Source organism: Amblyomma americanum, chromosome 2 (genome assembly GCF_052857255.1).
Source record: "Amblyomma americanum isolate KBUSLIRL-KWMA chromosome 2, ASM5285725v1, whole genome shotgun sequence".
Lineage (NCBI taxonomy): Eukaryota > Metazoa > Arthropoda > Arachnida > Ixodida > Ixodidae > Amblyomma > Amblyomma americanum.
The window spans coordinates 3,767,560-3,780,672 of record NC_135498.1 but is presented as its reverse complement, the minus strand read 5'-3'; the positions used below and the strand labels follow the sequence as shown (position 1 = coordinate 3,780,672).

The 13,113-nt window shown below is 46.4% G+C and overlaps 1 protein-coding gene across 8 annotated transcripts in view; it reads right to left on the bottom strand.

Annotated features, from left to right (window-relative positions):
- The window catches only part of SERCA (ATPase sarcoplasmic/endoplasmic reticulum Ca2+ transporting SERCA), a 134,582-nt gene that overhangs the window by 82,130 nt on the left and 39,339 nt on the right, over window positions 1-13,113 (bottom strand). The window lies entirely within an intron of this gene.

Genomic DNA, 13,113 nt, shown 5'->3' with positions numbered 1-13,113 from the left:
GCGTGTTCACTTGCATGTGGAGCAGGCTTTACGCGCGCAGACTACACCGTCGCTCACCAACGACAGCTGTTCCATCAACAACGAGAAAAGAAGCTGGAACAAATCAGTTTTGTTGGTTGAACAGTAAGACATGTTAAACAGTAGCACGCCCCGATTAACTCGGTAAGATCAATTAGCACATACAAAAGATTTAGAACACTGCGAGCGGAGTTAAACAGGCTGGATTAAAAGTCCTGAGATAACGAAAAAAATCCTTACAACAATCCTAAAACTACAAAGAACACGTGAGGTAGTATGTGGTGATCTGGCGTGATTTTCTCCTTTAAGCATTCATTAAATGCCGAAGGCCCGATGCATAACGATATTGTCCACATAAATTATAGACGGCCAGCATCTCCCTGCCGGGAAACTTCGTGCTGAGAAAAAAGAGCGAATTCTTTCCGCGCTCGCCGCATTGGCGTCAGCCTGCAGACCCGGCGTAAACATGGCCCTGCCTGTTGAGCCCTGTCAGAGTGCACGCATCCGTCTCAGTCCGAGTTTCGTGACGTCAGCGCAAGTGGCGCGTGGCCGAAGTTCACAGTTCGGTCTCTTTCTTTTGTTGCAGGTGCTCGGCGAAAAAGGCTCGCTGCGGAACACGTGACCTGCCACGTTGCTGCCGGGCGGCTGCGTAAAGTTTCTAAAAATTATTTATTTGGAAAAGAGGGCGCCACTGTTTATGCGAAGACCGCTTCATCCACTATGGGGACTGTGGACAGTGTGAACTTCGTATTTGGCTAGGCTAACGCTTGGCCACAAACATGGGTTCTGGCCACAGGAATATGACTGCGCTGCGGTTTTACGTGATTATATATTGGAAATCGTACTGACTGAAGCACTTAAACATAAGTCTTGCAGAGAGAAACGCCGCCTGTCTGTTAGCGAAGGATCCTGAATTGGACAAAACGGAGCTGTGTTCTTATCACGCACGAATTCGTCTTCGAAATCGTATGCTTTTTTTGAACACCTCTCATGCACGTCAAAGTAAAATAAAATAAATTCCTTCGTATTGGGCTTGCTCGGAAATTAATAGAATACTTTTAAGGGCTCCAATTAAAAAAAAAAACATCAGCGACATTATCAGCGGCCTAATTGCCGTTTCCTGCCGTGTGCTATTCAAGCGAAGTACGAAGTTCCCTCTACCCGGAATCCCCGTGGTGGTTTCAGCTAAAGTTTTTCTTCTGGCTCACCGCACGGGGCGGTTATCGCTGCAGCGGTGCGCACTACACCCGACAGGTGGCGGGACACATGCGCCGTACATTCCGCACCGCCTGTTATGCGGAAAGGCCCGCAGAGAGACGTGCCTACCCGACACGACATAGTGACACGTATATCGGCTCGCCGAGGTGGCTGGAGGCCAACGGCATTCTGCTGCCGAGCACAAGGCCACAGTGATTCTCTGTGCCGTAACCAAATATTTTCTTAACTGGAGCCATGAAACCCCATTCCTTGCCCTTTTTACGTGCAGCAATTAGAAAAAAAAACTTGCTAAAATTATACGAAAGGCCATTAAATTTCCCCTTTACTCAATATTTTCGCCTAAAATTCCCTGAAAAAGAAACAAAATCCCCAAATATAACATCACCGCAAGGTCACGGGTTCGATTCCCGGCCACGGCGGCTGCATGAAGATGAAGCCGAAATACAAAGACGTCCGTTTATTGAAAAATCCGTTCACAGCAAAGAGCTTTAAGCGGCCGGAATTAAACCGGAACCAGCCACTGTGCCACATAACCTACAGCGCTGCTTGGCACGTAAAAATCGATTATTATCTAGGGACATAAAAATACTGACCGATAAATACACTAAACGACCACTTTAAGCATTAAGCTAAACATATGGCTGCCGTTGGAATGCGCCAATTGTGACTTTTTTTCATCTTTTATATATATTGCTACATTCATATCGATCGTAGATGCAGGTGGCATTTTAGATACTTTACAGCTCTTGCTCTACATATGTCGTTGACCATCATCAGGACATTCGGCGTCAGCTAACTAACTAACTAACTAACTAACTAACTAACTAACTAACTAACTAACTAACTAACTAACTAACTAACTAACTAACTAACTAACTAACTAACTAACTAACTAACTAACTAACTAACTAACTAACTAACTAACTAACTAACTAACTAACTAACTAACTAATAGCCACAAAAGCTGCAAAGCGGTGAACCAAAATCAACACTGTCGATAACGGTATGGAAAGCTCCGAAAAGAAAACCGGAAATATCCCAACCCATTCGGTACATTCCCTAATTGCACTAGGCACAATATCATGGCCATTCTGTCCAAAATCATTTGGGGCGGATAAACGCAGCGAATGAAGCCTGCATCACGGCGCAGCCTGTTTTGTAAAGCGCGCTTTTTTGTAGCACTTTGCATCTGCAGGAGAAGCCGACCATCTTGTTCGCATAGCCAGAACATTTCGCTATCGTGACGCTTGGAAACACCAGGCATATGTTTCGTTTCTTGATTAGCTATCTAGCTGCGACTGGCTATTTAACTCCCTATTTACCGAGATAGTTTGTCATAGCTTCAGAGGATCAAAAGAAACACCAGATAGCTCAAATGAAGCGGTAGCTTTTATTATGGACATTGATTTTTCTACACACTAAAATAGCAGCGCGAGGTGTTTGAGTACACGCCTGAACGTGCGTCGATATCAACCGCCCAATCCGGCACGGCACGGTAGAGCAAGTAATTGCACGTAACTGTCTGAGCAGTTGCGTGATAGCACGGACACTTATACTTACGCGCACTTTTTCCTTTCTTTCTTTTATTTATTTATAATTAATTATTTAATTAGATAATTATTAATCATTTCATAGATTAGTTAATTTATTGGTTTATTTATTTTCAATACTTCAAATGCTCCTGTAAAGGGGTGTCACAAGAGGGATAGACATTCGCGGTGACAGATGAGTTTTTCCATGAAACGCTTGAAGTGGTCGTAATTGCAATGGATGACAGAAGCAGTATGAAGGCCATTCCAGTCCTTGGGCGTTCTTACGGAAAATAAGGACAGATGGGCCGCTGAAGGTGGGTACGTGGCCTTTTTCATGGCGGAGGCAGCAGGAGTGGCGATGTGCTTGCAGAATGGCAGGGTTACGCGGGGATTCATAGTAGAATTCGTAGAAGAGGGAGAGGCGAGCAACTTTTATGCGATATACTAGACCGGACAGGATAGTTAGCGCTTTGGGTTTAGTAGTGCTTAATGTATACGAATAATCAGAAAATATAAAACGCGCAGCACGGTTCTGTGCGGATTGTAGTAAGCTGATATGGTTAGTTTTGTGTGGGTCCCAGATAGCGCATGCGTATTCGTGTTTAGGTCGAACGAAGGTGAATTATTAGTAAGTTTGCAGAAGGAGGGGCTAATCGAAGGTTGCAGCTTAAATAGCCGAGGACACAGCTTCATTTGTCAGTTTTCATGAAAGGTCGGCAGATAGGTTAATTCCTAAGTTACAGAGCTGAGGTCAGAGTCAGAAAGGACGTATTTCCGAATTGGATGGGACTTTCTGCGATGGAAAATAAGAAGAGATGATTTCTTAAAATTTAAAGACATAAGCTATTTTTCGCACCAGATCTGGATGTTGTCAAGATTGGTGTGAAGAGCATTAACATCGGTTATGTTGTTAATAGGGCGATGGATCACACAGTCGGGTGCGAATAAGCGGATATTTTAGGAGATGTTATTTGGAATATCCTCATTATAATTAAGAATATAAGAGGACGGAGGACTGTGCCTTGTGGCACGCCTGAAATAACGGGGTACAAGGGGGAGAAGCCATTGTTAGTGTGTACGAATTGATAACGGTTGGTTACAAAGTCTCGTTTCCAGTTAAGGACTAAGCCATCGAGGGATAGGGGTGAAAGGCTTAGAAATATAATCCAGCCCACACAAAGGGTGCCGCGGGAGGTACCATGGGGTCTTTTCGCCTCGCACAGCAGATTACTATATAAAGGTTTCCATGCATCTTGAAATGATCAGTACTTAGTATAGTACTGTCCACTAGGTTCCCAGTTAACTAAAGAATAAAGATACTCCTATGTGCGTCTGACGGCCGTAATGAGTACTGCTTCAGTCGTATTTTTTTTTCAAAACGTGCAGTTTCTTTTTTAAACCTCGATTAAAGCAGCATAAACAGAATTGTGTATGCAAAAAAAAAAAGGAGCAGTGGCAGGAGAAGAAAGGGATGATACGTAATTGACTAAACGCTCGTGTTCACTACGCGTGTGGCGTAAGGATTATGCTGGCTTAGGGCATGTGTACGATTTGCGTCCCTTGATGTTGTTTACCTGTGAATGACTCGAATGGTTTCTGCGTTCCAGTATGGTGGAGTACGAAGCTGATGGTGGCGTGCGTGAATGCCTCAAACAAAAGAGTAGGTGTAACTGCGATGACGCCGTCACTACCCAAAGGCTTCGGCGAAACATGAAAGCCGCGGCGGACTAGCTGGTGGAGTATAATAGAACGGCCGAGCAAGATTACTGGAACTTAAATCCAAATCCTTTTATTACCTTTTCCTCAGATTTTGTCTCAAACTCCCCACGAAAGAGGGAAAATACCCCGAATGCAACATGACTGGCTTTCGGACTTTGTGGTTATCCATTCTGGTTCATCTTTAAGTTTTAGTATGACTCCCCGACAAGACGAGATTTCGTCCAATTCTAGACTTGAGGTATACTAGAGAAAGCATGCGTTGTGCGCGTGTTTCCATGTTCGTTCTTTCACCTTTACGCGCACGCCAACGTTGTTTAAACACGTCCGTACCTTCTGGAAAGTAGAGCTGGAAGGCGTGAAAATATTCAACACAAACGGACGCAGCACCTGTTTCCAGTGTCCATAGTATCTGCAGGTCCGCACCCTTCAGCTGCTAGCGGCTTCAGCAATCGAACAACCTTGAACCAGAAGCCTTTACGAGTAAACAATCACGGCTCGTGTTACTGACTGCAACGAAGGGCTATCGGCATAAACTATAAAGGCTGACGACGGAGACTAAAGCGGGGCCCGTCGCTCTGACCCGTTTAGTTATAGTAGATACCGAGCGTAGTCAGTAATTAAGTTCAGTCAGGAAGAGATTAGTTTTCTCATCCGGAACTCAGTATCACAGCGGCTTTAATTTTCTCTCTGACTTGCTCCCGCACTAATTGCTTCTCCTTTCGTTTTCTTTTCCGGAGAGCGAGACACACCGCGCGCTTCCAAATTTAGGACCCTTACGAGGCACAGGCGGTGTCGAAAGTCGCCCCGAGCGAAGCGAGCGCAACAACAACAGGCCCGGGATGGCAGCGACTAAACAGCGAAGCGCCAACTGTCACAAGCACTCGCCGCTCTCTGCGCCATTGCCAGGTGGTGCGTAGCGCCAGGCTTGCGCACCGCCGGGGCAGGGCTCCCCGACGCGACCGCTTATCCGTCTTGTTGCGCGTCGCGTCCTTGCCATCCGTGAGTGCAGGTGCTAAAGGAGGCGCCGACGAGAAGAACAGCTATATCCGTGTGCTAGTCTTCGTTTACCGCTCGACTTGGCTGCGGGAGTGCCGTTGAACGAGGGATGGCTTCCTGCCTGCCTGCGAGTGCGCGCGCGCGCGCACGCACACACGCACGCACACACACACACGCACACACACACATTAGTTCTATAACCGTGTGCGGAACGATCCGCGGTTTTTCTACGTTAAAGCATGTTCTCCCGAAATACTGGGACAAACCGTTTTATGAAACGTTAACGCACGCACCAAGCTTTGTTCTTCGGGATTAACTTGCTTTCTATGAAGTTATTTTTCGTTCAAGGTCTGAGAGGCATTTCAGAAGTGTCTAAAACGGGAAAGAGAAAACGCGAAAGCTATGAGTTCGAACCTCTGTTAATATTTGTACAATGCTAGCTAAACTTATCGGGAATCAATGAAATATCCCTGCGGATACCTTTTCGTTCTTTTTGTGTACGACGCACGGAAGAAATTTTCGAGTGATGTGATCCCAACTTTGTAGTCGACGCCATGCGATGTAAAATGGGGTTTTTCAATTAACATATCGTGAAGTGTGGAAATAGAGCTCTGCACTCTTAAAATAACGTTAGGCAAGTTAGGTGAAATGATGGAATTAAGCGTGAAAAGCGTGAAAGTATTGTTCGAAACAAAGCATTGCGGTGTGAACCAAGCGTGCCTCTCTTGCACAAAACGACATATGTATGCGAAAACTTTTGTATCTGTGCACATGACATTGCATTTCTTGCGCCTTGAAATGTGGGCAGCTATCTTTCTTTACTACACATGTCCAATTTAGGGTTGACCGTGCTGGTCAGGCGGTAATTAAGACTGCTTCTTACTCGCCGCCCTCAATATATATAAAAAAGAGGCGAATATTTACATGATTGATTCACTAAAACATTTATTGAATCACACTGGTTTTCTGCGAGGTGCCTTGTACATAGTGCATACTAGTTTCCTAGCATGAACACGACGGCGTTTGGCAATATTGTTTAGCATTTTCGAGCGACGTGGAAAAAAAAGAAAATCATTGGTGATTCATGAGGACTGTTTTGTTTCGCTGCGTTGTGTTTCACGCGGGGTTGTGTGTTGTGTTTGCACCTATTGCATCATTTGCTATTGTTTCTTCTGTTGTGCAGTATTTCGTCTTTCTGTGCTGGCTGTATTTGCGTCGCCCCGTATGTCCAAAACATTTATGAAATGCGTCTTCGTATTCCATATTGCCGCGTGTATTTACTATACATATCCATTCTAGAACACGAGACAGCATATGCATGCGCTGATGGATGGCCTTAAGTTGTTTTTCCCGAGATTTACATTGGCTCGAAACAGTACTCGATCGATGCTGCATACACGGGCTGAAGTATAAATCGCCGTGAGGTGGCATCAATCTATTCAAGCTGTTAAGCACATGTGCTGGCTCAACTTGCTGCAAAACTGTTTCTGATAAAGACAAACAATATATGCAGCCGCATGAACAGTGCTGTTAGAGGTCACGTCAGACCTCAAGTAGAGGCAGGGCTCATTTTATAAGCGGATAGTGCAGAGGACCGCTGTGTTAAAAAAAGTAAAAACACAAGGTCGGTGAGATCAGCATTCTGATGGGAAACCACGACAGCTTGTCCTCCCAGTCATAATTTTTACGTAAAATCACCCCAGTGTCAAGTTCGCGGCTGCATCATGGCTCCTATACCATATTTGCATGCAGTAGCTTCTCCAGAAGAACTTCGTCTCCAGGAGTGATATGTCGTGAGTCTCTATACACGGAGGCTCTGGAGAGAGGACGATTCTGCATCCGCGTCTTGCCAGGAGTAGTGCGAATCGGCGGAAAGAATTCCGCCAACTTCGTCCCCAGCGACAACAGCAGTGGAGGTACAAACGTCGTGAGGTTTCGCTCTAGGGCAAGAATCCCGGTTACGGGAAATCGCGTAAACAATGGTAGCGGCGGTGCGTTAGCGTCTGAACAAGAGAGCCTAGCTGCCTAACTGCTGTTCAGAACCACGTGGAGGGAAATTAACGAACGAGGTCAACGCTGCCCTTCAGCACTAGCTGGGATGAATTGCTGCGACGAGCGCGTTCAGAAGGGCGTGACTTGTGCGAATCGGTGATGGTCTATGCTGTAACGAAAATCCCTCAGTTAGACCCAGAAATCCCTTTTCTGGGCGCTCTTTTTCCTGCAGCAGTTTGAAAACTGTGTCAATTAAAAAAAAAGTCAATTTCAATGTTTAAAATTTTCTGAAAACAACGAAAAAATTACCTTTTTCTCAAATTTTACCTCAAACGCACCATGAAAGATGAAAAATTTCCCGAATGCAACATGACTGGCTTTCGGAAACGTTCCCCAAGACGGCACTGCATGCGGGTCTAACTTGCGGAAGGTTGGTGAGCGCCGCGGGTTAAGAACAAACGTTACGACTATAATAAGATGCCAAAAAACCGCCGCAGCGCTTTTAGCCCAGCCACAACCTTCCTTTTCTTTTGAGGAACGGCACAGCACCACGTCGGTGGATCCCACGCGTGCACTAGCGCACACACGCCACCTGCTTTTTGTACCATGACGTCAAGGGAAGATCGGCATGTGGGATGTATTTACAGCCACTGCAAAACCGTGCACCTGCGCCGCGTGTACAAGTGGGGCACCGGGGCGGCACTGGCTGGCATGTCAGGTTGATACGCTGTTAATTACATCCGATGCCAGATAGCGTTTCTACGTGCGCGGCTTTTGCAATGGAACGTTTGAAATGCTGGTCTGAAAAGCCGAGAGGCTTCGCTGTACCTTTGAACTTGTTAAAATCGGAAGATGTCCCGTTAGTTGCCGCCAGGGCCAGCAGAACACCCTTCTCTTTTTGTGACAGCGTCGCAGTGTCCAGCCTGTCCGGACTTTTCGTTTAGTTTTTATGTGCTTTGATTAAACACCGAAAAGTTTGGTCGACTGAGCGTACGGACGAAATTGAAAGACCGGCTCGCTCTTACCGCTTGAAGGAACGGTGCGAACAAAACGTTTTCGCCCACCAGATGCGAAAGTGCAGGCACAATTGAAATCAGGATGATTAGATGCGTACAACCGACACGGCCGTACTTGGCACTACGGTCTCTGATGCCCCTTGTGCACTCACGCAAAGATGTGAAACGCACAACTGCGCCACGGGTCTCGCGCAAAGTCTGCACCAAGGCGGGCAGACTGCGTGCGCTGGGGTGGAGCCGCGAGGCGACGGCTTCTTACTGCGACGCAAGCTGCGAGTGCACTCCATGCCGCAGGTTCTGCAGACCAGACCCATAGTCATGGTGCTTGCGCAGCAGGTGCAAAAATGCTGCGCCTCGGAGGTACAAGTGAGATGTCAGCCTCTGTTTTCTGAACCCTGCGAGACCCGTGGTTACGTCAAGGGGATGTGAATTCTTTCTTTGGACCTGCCGTATTGAAGGGAAAGTAAGATGTCTACACCTCCCTGCCCGGGCTGGATTCCTGCATGCTATGTATAGCCTCGGTAGCATAGCTTACTCAAAAAACGCAGTTTGCAGCAAGTGCCCGATCGTGCTTCAACTTGTGGATGAACGGAAATCACGGGAACCATTCGCGTTGAAGACACTCGGGGCTCACAAGGCTGCAGCATGCGAAATGTGCTTCGAGGTCTGGCTGTGACGTCGTGAATAGAAAGACCCAACAGATATGGGAGTCTGAAAAACCTGGTTGGGATGCTTGGCTGTCTTAGGCTGAGGCACTCGACAACTATGATCTCCTGTCGCAAAATGCGGCTTTTCCGTTTTCTACAGGGTGATGATTTTCAGCCTCATAGTACGGCTTCGGTTTAATCACATCTTCACTTTAACCGCGATGCTTGCAGTTTTCGAAGTAATTACACTCGAGCAGCGTTCAAGTGGGGCGAAGTTTTGTAATCCTCGAACGAGTAAGATTTACGCAAGTTCTTTTTCTTTCTCTCCTGGACTGCGAGCTTCTATCGACCGCACAGCCTTTGTCTCCGGCCCCTTGACTCTTTTGCGTTGCTTGTGATAGTCGAGAGGAGCGAGCAGACGATAACGACCGCGCCCGACCTTCACCCTCGAACATTGTGGAAGCACGCCGAGGGAGTTGAAGATTTTGATGTCACAAAATAAAACCTCGCTCGACTTAACATCCAATGTGCCCAACCTTCTGTCGTACTTTTTATTATCGGGAAAGCTGCGCTCTCGTGTGTGTGAAGCATTGCTCTCTCTTGTCTCGGCGGTGCTTTTACGAGCTTCGCGCGGATTCAGACTCTGTAGTGCCTGGTATGTGACCCGGGATAAACACTGAAAATGTCCGAAGCATTTTACGCTCAAAAATTATATAAAATCCCCACTGTATCGATAAATTTATGAACATATGTGTTGAAACTAAAATAAGACTACAAGCTGCCAGTGATGCGCAGGACGTCTGCTTCAAGATAACCGGATAAAATCTCAGCAGGCGTTAAGCTGCGCTGACAGGTGGTGGAGTAATTTTGAATTTCGTTGTTGTTTGGCTGCACGTCGTGGTGTTTTATTGTTTTCAGACGCTTAGAAATCATCACAGCATTTATATAGTTAAATCTACCAACTTTTTTTTTCCCACATGTTTGTGCTGTAGGGTTCCAGTGACAAAGAAATGCTCGAAGCAAATGGCTTTATCCATCCGATCAGCCACTGCATGCCCAGGCAATAGAGGTTAATTAACGAGGCAGCGAGTCACATGAACTGCCAAGCTGAAGAAAAATGAAGAAGACCGCATTTTCATCGCCCTGTAACTCACAGAGCAGTATACACGTGCTTTTTGGCTCTCTAGCGTGACGGGGATACGTCACCGCAGCTCCGAACTCAGCCCTTGCGCTCTTAACAGAGGGCCACTACGCCCGAAAGAAACCCCGTGGGGCCGAGGCTACGGGAGTTATACGCAGACGTTAACTTTGACCATCACCTAAGAGGCGCTCCGAATGGCCCTAACCACCCATGGTCCACTTTAGGTGTGGTATATTTTGCGCGACCTGTTTATGAAAACTGGGCGTGCGTTTCTGATGAGTTGCGCTACCTTCGAGGCATGTAACCTGGGTGGTCTTTTGGGGTTCAGCTGCGCGGCGTCAACGTAAGCTATCGCCCGAAACAGGATGTGCTCACATGGTTTCGATTGGCCGTTTCTAATATTTGATAAGCAGCAGGACAATGTGTGTGCTCGCAATATAGCCTTCGAATGAAGGTTTCAAAGTAGCACATAAAGTAAGGCGAGCCTAAATGGAAGAGACACATGTAGCAGGATGATCTGCAAAATAAGGTATAGGGAAGATAAGCCTGGACAGAAGAAAATTGCTAACTCGGTGCACGCATATGTGGTCCACTAATGCAAGTCAGGGAGAAAGTAGCCGGCGTCTCGCCATAGATACCGTCTCCTTTCAAATACATTGTCCCAAAATTGGATCCGCGGGATGAGTTGCATCTACAGATCAACCTTGTGCATGGCTATTTCAAACGCAGCGGGATAATTTTGTGGCTGGTTTCACGATCCTTCGTCGCGTATCCTTGTCGCCGGCGTCATGGTGCAAGAGCGCTTAAATGCATTCTAAACAATGTGCTAGGAAATCAAGAAAGGCATACCTGGTATTAACCAAGTTTCGGGCTGGTATGGCATATGGAACTCAACGTTAGTAAGTGTAATAAACATATGCGTGTTTCTCGATGCCACTTATGACAGCCACTTATGAACTTAATAACACCCTTCTGGAAGCTGTGCCTTCGTATAAATACCTAGGTGTGCCTATACCTTCTACTCTCTCTTGAAACCTGCACGTTTGATTAATTGCTAACAATGCAAACCGCAAGTTGGGTTATCTTCGTCGAAATTTCTACCTTTCTTCTAGTTCCGTGAAATTACTTCTTTATAAAACACTCGTTCGTCCTGAATTAGAATATGCAGCATATGTCTGGGACCCTGGCCTCGAATTACTAGCATCTGTCCTTGAAGCCGTTCAAAATCGAGCGTCACGTTTTATACTCTCCAATTATCACCGCACCTCTAGTGTCACTGCTATGAAAACTACTTTATCATTTACACTGATATCACGCCGCAGATTAATTTCCCGCTTGTGCCTATTTCATAAGATCGACAATAACAATCCTATCCTAAAGAGCCGGCTACTAACTCCCCCTACATATGTTTCAGGCCGCATTGATCATCGCCATGAAGTAGGCGTTCCTTCATGTCATACTAAACATTGTTTTCATTGATTTGTCCCCAGCACTTACGAGAGTTGGAACCACCTACCCGGTTATTGACTTAAATACTTTTAAGGCTACCGTTTATAATCTCTCTTCATAAATTCTGTTAACTTCCCTTGTATTTGTTCGCGCTGTCATTTTTCGTGCGCGACAAAAGTGTTTTTTTGTCTTGTTATTCTTTACTGTTTTTTTATTTTCTCTTTCTTGCCACCCTACACCAGTTATTGTTCGTCTTGCTGCACCGTATATTACAGAATGTATGTCCTCCCACTCCCCTCTCTAATGCCTTCGGGCCCTGAGGGTATATACAAAAATTACAAAAATAAAAATAAATAAATAATTAGCTCTCAAGTGCGGTATCAAGAAAACAGAGAAAGAGAGAAGAAAAAAGCTTAAACAAATTTTAAAGCGCAAGTACTTTCTTTTGCTTGATTACCCACGCACTATATGCGATACACGTGGTGTTTCCGGTTGAAGTAGTACCGTTTTAGCATAAATGAAGAGCGGACCCGTATGGCTTAATAGCCATGTGCTCACCGAGTCTTTTCCGGTTCTGGGTAGTAAAATCACTCCGTAGAGAAGCTATAGCTTTACGGGGCCCCACCGCGGCAGCGCTATATAGAGACCTACTACGCCTCGGCTTGTTCTCGAGTAGTATAACAAAGCGGTCCTAAACGGGCCCAGACGGTCGGTGGCGACTTGTGACAACAAACTATAACCGTTTCGTCAACGAAGTCGGTATACGCGGAAGCCAAAAAGAAAACCACCCTCCGCCGCACGCTCCAAGTATTTACTCGTGTTTCTCTTTGTCTCGGCTCAAAGGGGCCATTGCTTAAACCGCACAGCAGGGAAGACTTTTTTCAGCACCGCCTGCATCCCATACAGTGCGCGCCTTCGGAAGTGTCTTAAGACTTGGCCCGCGTTGCCCGGAGCCACGGCTGGCCGGCGGCTAAATTTAGCAGGTGTGCAGTCCTTGGGAGAGGGCTCTTTATTGGGCTGGCCCGAAAATGCCCGTCGCGCGCTTAAGGTCCCACGCATGCGCGCAGCGCCCCCCACCTTGAGGGCTCCCTGTCGTCTGCTTTCTGGCCGGGACTGCTTTAGGGGTGACCCAAGACAACGGGGACGACTAAGCCTCAATAAGTTTTTATACCGTTTGCCTGCTGGCTCGCACAGCTATAGATGAGCTGTTTTGGCTGTTAAGGCTAATCAAGCTCGATATATTTAGCTGTCTATTTTGAAATGATCTGACAGCCTACCTTTGAGTCCTGGAATGTTATTTCGATAACCGCACGACTAAACATCTTGCGTTACTGAGCGACTCGGTCTTGGATGATTCGTATGCGGATCTAAGGATGATTTTGTCT